This window comes from Mastomys coucha, unplaced genomic scaffold, assembly GCF_008632895.1.
Source record: "Mastomys coucha isolate ucsf_1 unplaced genomic scaffold, UCSF_Mcou_1 pScaffold13, whole genome shotgun sequence".
Taxonomy (NCBI): Eukaryota; Metazoa; Chordata; class Mammalia; order Rodentia; family Muridae; genus Mastomys; species Mastomys coucha.
In genome coordinates this window covers 3492542-3498339 of record NW_022196895.1, presented here as the reverse complement: position 1 = coordinate 3498339, position 5798 = coordinate 3492542, and the positions used below count along the sequence as shown (strand labels likewise).

Genomic DNA, 5798 nt, shown 5'->3' with positions numbered 1-5798 from the left:
CTTTGCCTTTCAATTTTTTATTTTTTATTTTTGTGAACCAAAAAAAAAAAAATAACTTGTTTTTAATGGTCAGCAAGACACTATTAATCTAATAAGGAAGGACAGAAAATAACAGTGGAGAACAGTTGGAAAGGACACAGATTCTGCTTGTCCATAGACAGGGCCTACAGAACATGAAGATTTGGGGTACTAGTGTATATTTCATGGGTTATGTTTTGAAATATTACAAGGTGGCTCCAGCCACATATGTAGCAGAGGATGGCCTTGTCGTTTATCAGTGGGAGGAGAGACTCTTGGCTCTGTGAGGGCTCGATGTCCCAGTATAGTAGAATGCCAGGACCAAGAAGTGGGAGTGGGTGGGTTGGTGAGCAGGGGGATGGGGGAGGAGATAGGGGACTTTCAGAGGGGAAACCAGGAAAGGAGATAACATTTGAAATGTAAATAAAGAAAATATCTACTCAAAAATATTACAAGGAATCAGTTATATCACTGACCCTTCTTTGTGGGTGAACAGTGGTACTCTAAATGAGAACAAAGCTTTGTGGATTGAGGGATGGAAGCTCTAGTCCAGATAACTCATAGAGACAAAACTTAAACTTTGTGATTGTCTGTTTGTTGTAATTCTTCCATAGTTTAGTCTCTGGAACATTAATAAAAGTACTTTGTAGATAACAGAACAGTACAAGTGAGCACATTAACTTTCAACACAGATTTGTACTTCTCTTAAATTCCTGGACTGCTTGAATATTTTTATAACACTTAGCATAAATCCAGGGGGTAAGATTTACATATTTACATTCCAGTCCAGTATGAGAATATATTTGTTGAATGCTTTCATCCCATGAGCTTCTATTATGTCACTATTTCTATTTTTAATTTTTTTATTTATGTATTTGTGTGTGTGTGTGTGTGTGTGTGTGTGTGTGTGTGTGTGTGTGTGTGTGTGTGTGTTGCATATGGAGGTCAGAGGACAACTTGCAGGTATTGGTTTCTCAATCCATGTGGATTCTTGTGATACAACTCAGGTCCTCGGGCTTTGTGGCTACTTCTCAAATTCTATCTCTATAAAGACTTCACTAATTCCATAGTAAGAATCCAATTTTATGTTTTATTTATATGCTGCAATCTGATGATACTGATCAGATTCCAAACTGATCATAAGTTGGGCATTGAAAACTGTTTGTTAAACTTTAACGTTTAAATTGTAGGATAGGTATAAAGCTTAGGAACATAGACAAATTCACAAATAAACAGCATATGCATAGTACTTTGTCATACAGGATTGGTCAGTCTTTAACAATACATGGCTGAAGAGGATATGTTTTAGATGATTTTGATAAAGTTTAGAATGTTTCTACATTTTCCAGGTAAAACTTTCATTTTGAATGGCTGTTGTGCTTGTCAAATGCATCTTCTGCTTCAGTTGATATGACATAGCCCTGCTGATGCAATGAATTACATGGGCTGATTTTCACCAGTGGTCCATTCCTACATTCCTAGATAAGACACAGTTAGCTCTGAGTTATTATTTGTTTGTTTGTTTATTCTTAGTATGTTGGAATTAACTTACTAACATTCTTGATTATTTTATATTCATTTTTAAAGGATATTGGTTCTAACTTTCTTTCTCTGCATTACTTTTGTTTAGTTTTAATATCAAGTGAATAATGACTTAATAAACCAAATTATAAGGTATTCTTTTTTCTATTTTTTGAAAGGGACTCTAGCAAATGGCTTATACACTTTAAACTTAATTCTTTCCTCAATATTCTTAAAATTCACCAGTGTATCTATAAAATTGAATGAGGTTGTTATTCATGTTGTTCTTTAGAAATTCAGTAGAATTGGAGTTCCTTCCTAGTAGGCTTCATAGAATTTATCAATAAAACTATTTTAGCCTAGAAATGTCTAGAAATTTCTTATTGTGAATTCCATAACTATATGCAATGTGTATTGATCAAATGGATCCCTCTTTCATCTCCAGATTTTCTCCACCCCTTCTTTACTTCTCAATTTCATGTGCTCTCTGTTAAAAACAAAAAACCAAAAGAAAACAAACTGAGTCCTTTTAGCACTTGTATGTGCATTGGTATAGGATCACCTAGTGGAACATGGGCAGCCATTCAGGAACTACACCCCTGAGCAAAATTTATTCTTCCTCACCCGGCAGCCATCAGTTGCTCATATCTTCTTGAGTAGGGATGGACTTTATGAGCCCCTCCCTGTCCATGCTGAGAGTTTTGAGCCTTGATCTTATGCAAGCCTTGTGAAGCTGTCTCAAACACTGTCAGTTCATCTCTGCAATGGTGCCATCATGTCTAATAAATGTTTTGCGGAAGACATCCACTACCCTTGGCTCTTATGTTCTGTCATTTCTTTGATGACCTTTGAACCCTGGGCCAAGGGTGTGATATAGGTGTCTTATTTAGAGCTGAGTACTCCTGGAAAGATATACTCCAAGCTGCCAACATTTTAAACAGTGAATTATTTTATATTGTTATGTGACTCGTTGGGTTATCTACTTGCGTCAGTTTGGTAGTTGCTGGTTTTTGAGAATTAATCCAGTTCATGAAAACTGTCACATCGATGTAAACAGAGTAGTTCATTCTCCTCTAATTATGTGAAAGCTATATAGTGGTTTCTTCTATATTTTTCCTGATATTAGCAAATTGTGAGTTTAACCTTTTCCACTTTGCTTTGTAATTTGCAGTCCTCCTGCCTCAGCTTCTTGAATTCAAGAATTGCAAGTCTCCCTCCCTCCTTCTCCTTCCATCCTGCCCCTTCCTCCAGTTCCTCCCTCCTTCCTTCTCTTTCTCCTTTCTTTCTCTTCCTCCCACTCTTTTTGCTAGGGGTTTATCAAATTTATTAATCTTTTCAAAAAGTTATCTTTTGTGTTACTGGTTTTCTTAGGGTTTTCAATTATATTAATACTTCTTTTCTTGGTTCCTAGCTTCTCCGTGCTTTGAGATTGTTACTCTTGTTTTTATTGTTCCGTTCCTAGCTTCTCCGTGCTTTGAGATTGTTACTCTTGTTTTTATTGCTCCGTGTAAGGAACTTGTTGGAGCTGGTTTAGGTGCTTTCTCCCTGCTTTCTCCCAGTACAAGCACTGAAGACATGTCACTGCTCACAACTGCAGCGACATCCCAGGAGCTGGGAGGTGGCATGTTTTCATGGTGCTTTATCACGAAACCTTTTCTTACTTCTCTAGGATTTCATTTCTAACCTGTGAATTATATTTTATAAAAATACTTTAATTCCCAAGAATTTTGAGATTTTCCCTCTTTTGTTTCTGGTTCCTACTTTGATTTGACTTCTATAATTATATATACTTTAAACATGTTGGAATCTCTTCTGTGGGTTACTGTGTCGTCAGTGTTGGCAAGTATTCTATATGCACTTGAAAGCAGTGGATATCCTGGTTTTGAAGTTCTATAAATATCCATCCGATCCGATTCATTCTACACAGAAACTTTGGAGCTAATGAGACACCATCAGACTTCTTGTAGGGTATTTTTTTTTCAGAAGTCTTGATGGTTTAATGTTTAAAAAAATATTATTATAATAAAGGAAAAAGAAAAGGGGAGAGTGGGAACCCCAAGCCAAAGCTTCACATTGTGGGAGGTCCAGCTGTCAGGAGATCGCCACCACCTGTGCCCTCTGCCATCTTGTCCAAGACATGATGAGACTGTGGGTCCCGGAGGATCGACCTAGTTTTAAAACGCCCAAGACATTCAGCCCTGGAGTTTAAGCAGCACATGTGACCTGGTCCATTCGGGTTTCAAGTTCAAAAGCATCAGGTAGGTCCTGTGGGTCAGCAGCTAACCCACAAAGAGCTGCTCGACCCCCTCAGACATGGAAGTCCTACGTTTCTGGGAGATATGCAACTCCATCTTTGGGTTTTCTAGCAGCGCCTCACAGGGACAATCACAGTCCCTTGTTTAATGTAGGTCCCCAGGAGCTCCTTCTTGGTTTCAAGTCAATAAAAGCAATTCTTTCTATCATTGCCCAGATGATAATGCCCAGAGCAAAGATGTCTGCCTTGGCTGTATAGTGTCCCTCCCAGACTTCAGGAGCCATGTAGAAGTCTGAGCTACAAGCTGCCAACAGCCAGTATTTATTCACATTCACATTTTTGTTATCTTGATTGCCCTCTTTGTCTCTTTCATAGTGTTGTGTCTGCTATATAAGGGGAGCATTTAAACATGCAGGCGTGAGTATCTACTTCCCCTTTGGATTCTGTTAAGATTTGCATCTGATATCTGAAGCTCTATTGTTGATCACAGGTAAGCATCTTTGTATTCTTGATTAATTGACATTTTTGTTGTTTTGCAGTTATTCCTTCTGTGCTTTGTGTTTTTTCTGCTTTGATGTCTATATGTACTGTAGTTATTAAAATATTTTAAGCTTATTATGATTAATATTATTTATATTATATGTTATTAGAGTGTGGTATTGTGTATATTTTAACAATATTATTAGATATTATGAAATATTTAAAAATGTACATCTGAGCAGTATGATGAACATGTTGAACTCCCACTTTATCTATGGAATAAGCATCTTAGTTTTTTATTTAACATTGAAGACAGGTTGGATACTGTCTTAGTCAGGGTTTCTATTCCTGCACAAACATCATGACCATGAAGCAAGTTGGGGAGGAAAGAGTTTATTCAGCTTACTTCCACATGGCTGATAATCACCAGAGGAAGTCAGGACTGGAACTCAAGCAGGTCAGGAAGCAGGAGCTGATGCAGCGGCCATGGAGGGATGTTCCTTACTGGCTTGCCCCTCCTGGCTTGCTCAGCCTGCTCTCTTATAGAACCAAGACCTCCAGCCCAGGGATGGCACCACTCACAAGGGGCAATTGAGAAAATGCCCCACAGGTGGATCTCATGGAGGCACTTCCCCAACTGAAACTCCCTTCTCTTTGATAACTCCAGCCTGTGTCAAGTTGACACATAAAACCAGCCAGTACAATTGACCCCTTGTCAACTTGACACACAAACACATCACTATTAAGCCTCAACCCTTACTTTCTTATTCATCCCCAAGATCTAAAGTCCCACAGTCTTTACATATTAAAAGTTCAATCAATTTAAAATGTCCAATATCTTTTAAAATTCAAAGTCTCTTAACTGTGGGCTCCACTAAAATATGTTCTTCCTTCAAGAGGGAAAAATATCAGGGCACAGTCACAATCAAAAGCAAAACCAGTGTCTGGGATCCAACTCACGATCTTCTGGGCTCCTCTAAGGGTTTAGCCAGTCACTTCTCCAGCTCTGCCCTTTGCAGCACATGGCTTGTCTTCTGGGCTCCAGATGCCTGTACTCCACTGCTGCTGCTGTCCTTGGTGGTCATTGTCTGGTACTGGCATTCCCAAAACACTGTTGTAACTAAGCTTTACCAATAGCCTCTCATAGACTGTCTTCACAGTGCCAAGCCTCAACTCCTTTACATGACACCTTCAGTCCTGGGCCATCAATTGCAAACTGAGGCTGCACCTTCACTTATGGCCGTCCATGGCCTCTCACTGTGCAGAGCCTCAGCTGCTCTTCATGACCCCTTCGTGCTGTCAAAACCAGTACCACCTGAGTGACTCTTACACATTACCAAGTCCTGGTGCAGCACAAGGTATGACCTTGACTATGTCTGGAACACAGCCTATTTGTGCTCTCAGAAAACACTTCCCAGAAGATGTCACCTCAATGATACTGGTCTCTTCTTAATCATCGCTAATTTCTTAGCTCCAGCTAACCAGCATCAATAGTCCCAGTAATGTAAAGTTTTCACTTTAGTAG

The 5798-nt window shown here is 39.0% G+C and overlaps 1 long non-coding RNA gene across 1 annotated transcript in view; it reads left to right on the top strand.

Moving 5' to 3' along the window:
• Nucleotides 1-5798, top strand: part of LOC116086817 — a 20238-nt gene that overhangs the window by 7906 nt on the left and 6534 nt on the right. Inside the window, exon 2 of the long non-coding RNA XR_004117151.1 lies at nucleotides 4169-4283. This is a non-coding gene — a long non-coding RNA (uncharacterized LOC116086817). The remainder of the gene's footprint in view (nucleotides 1-4168; nucleotides 4284-5798) is intronic.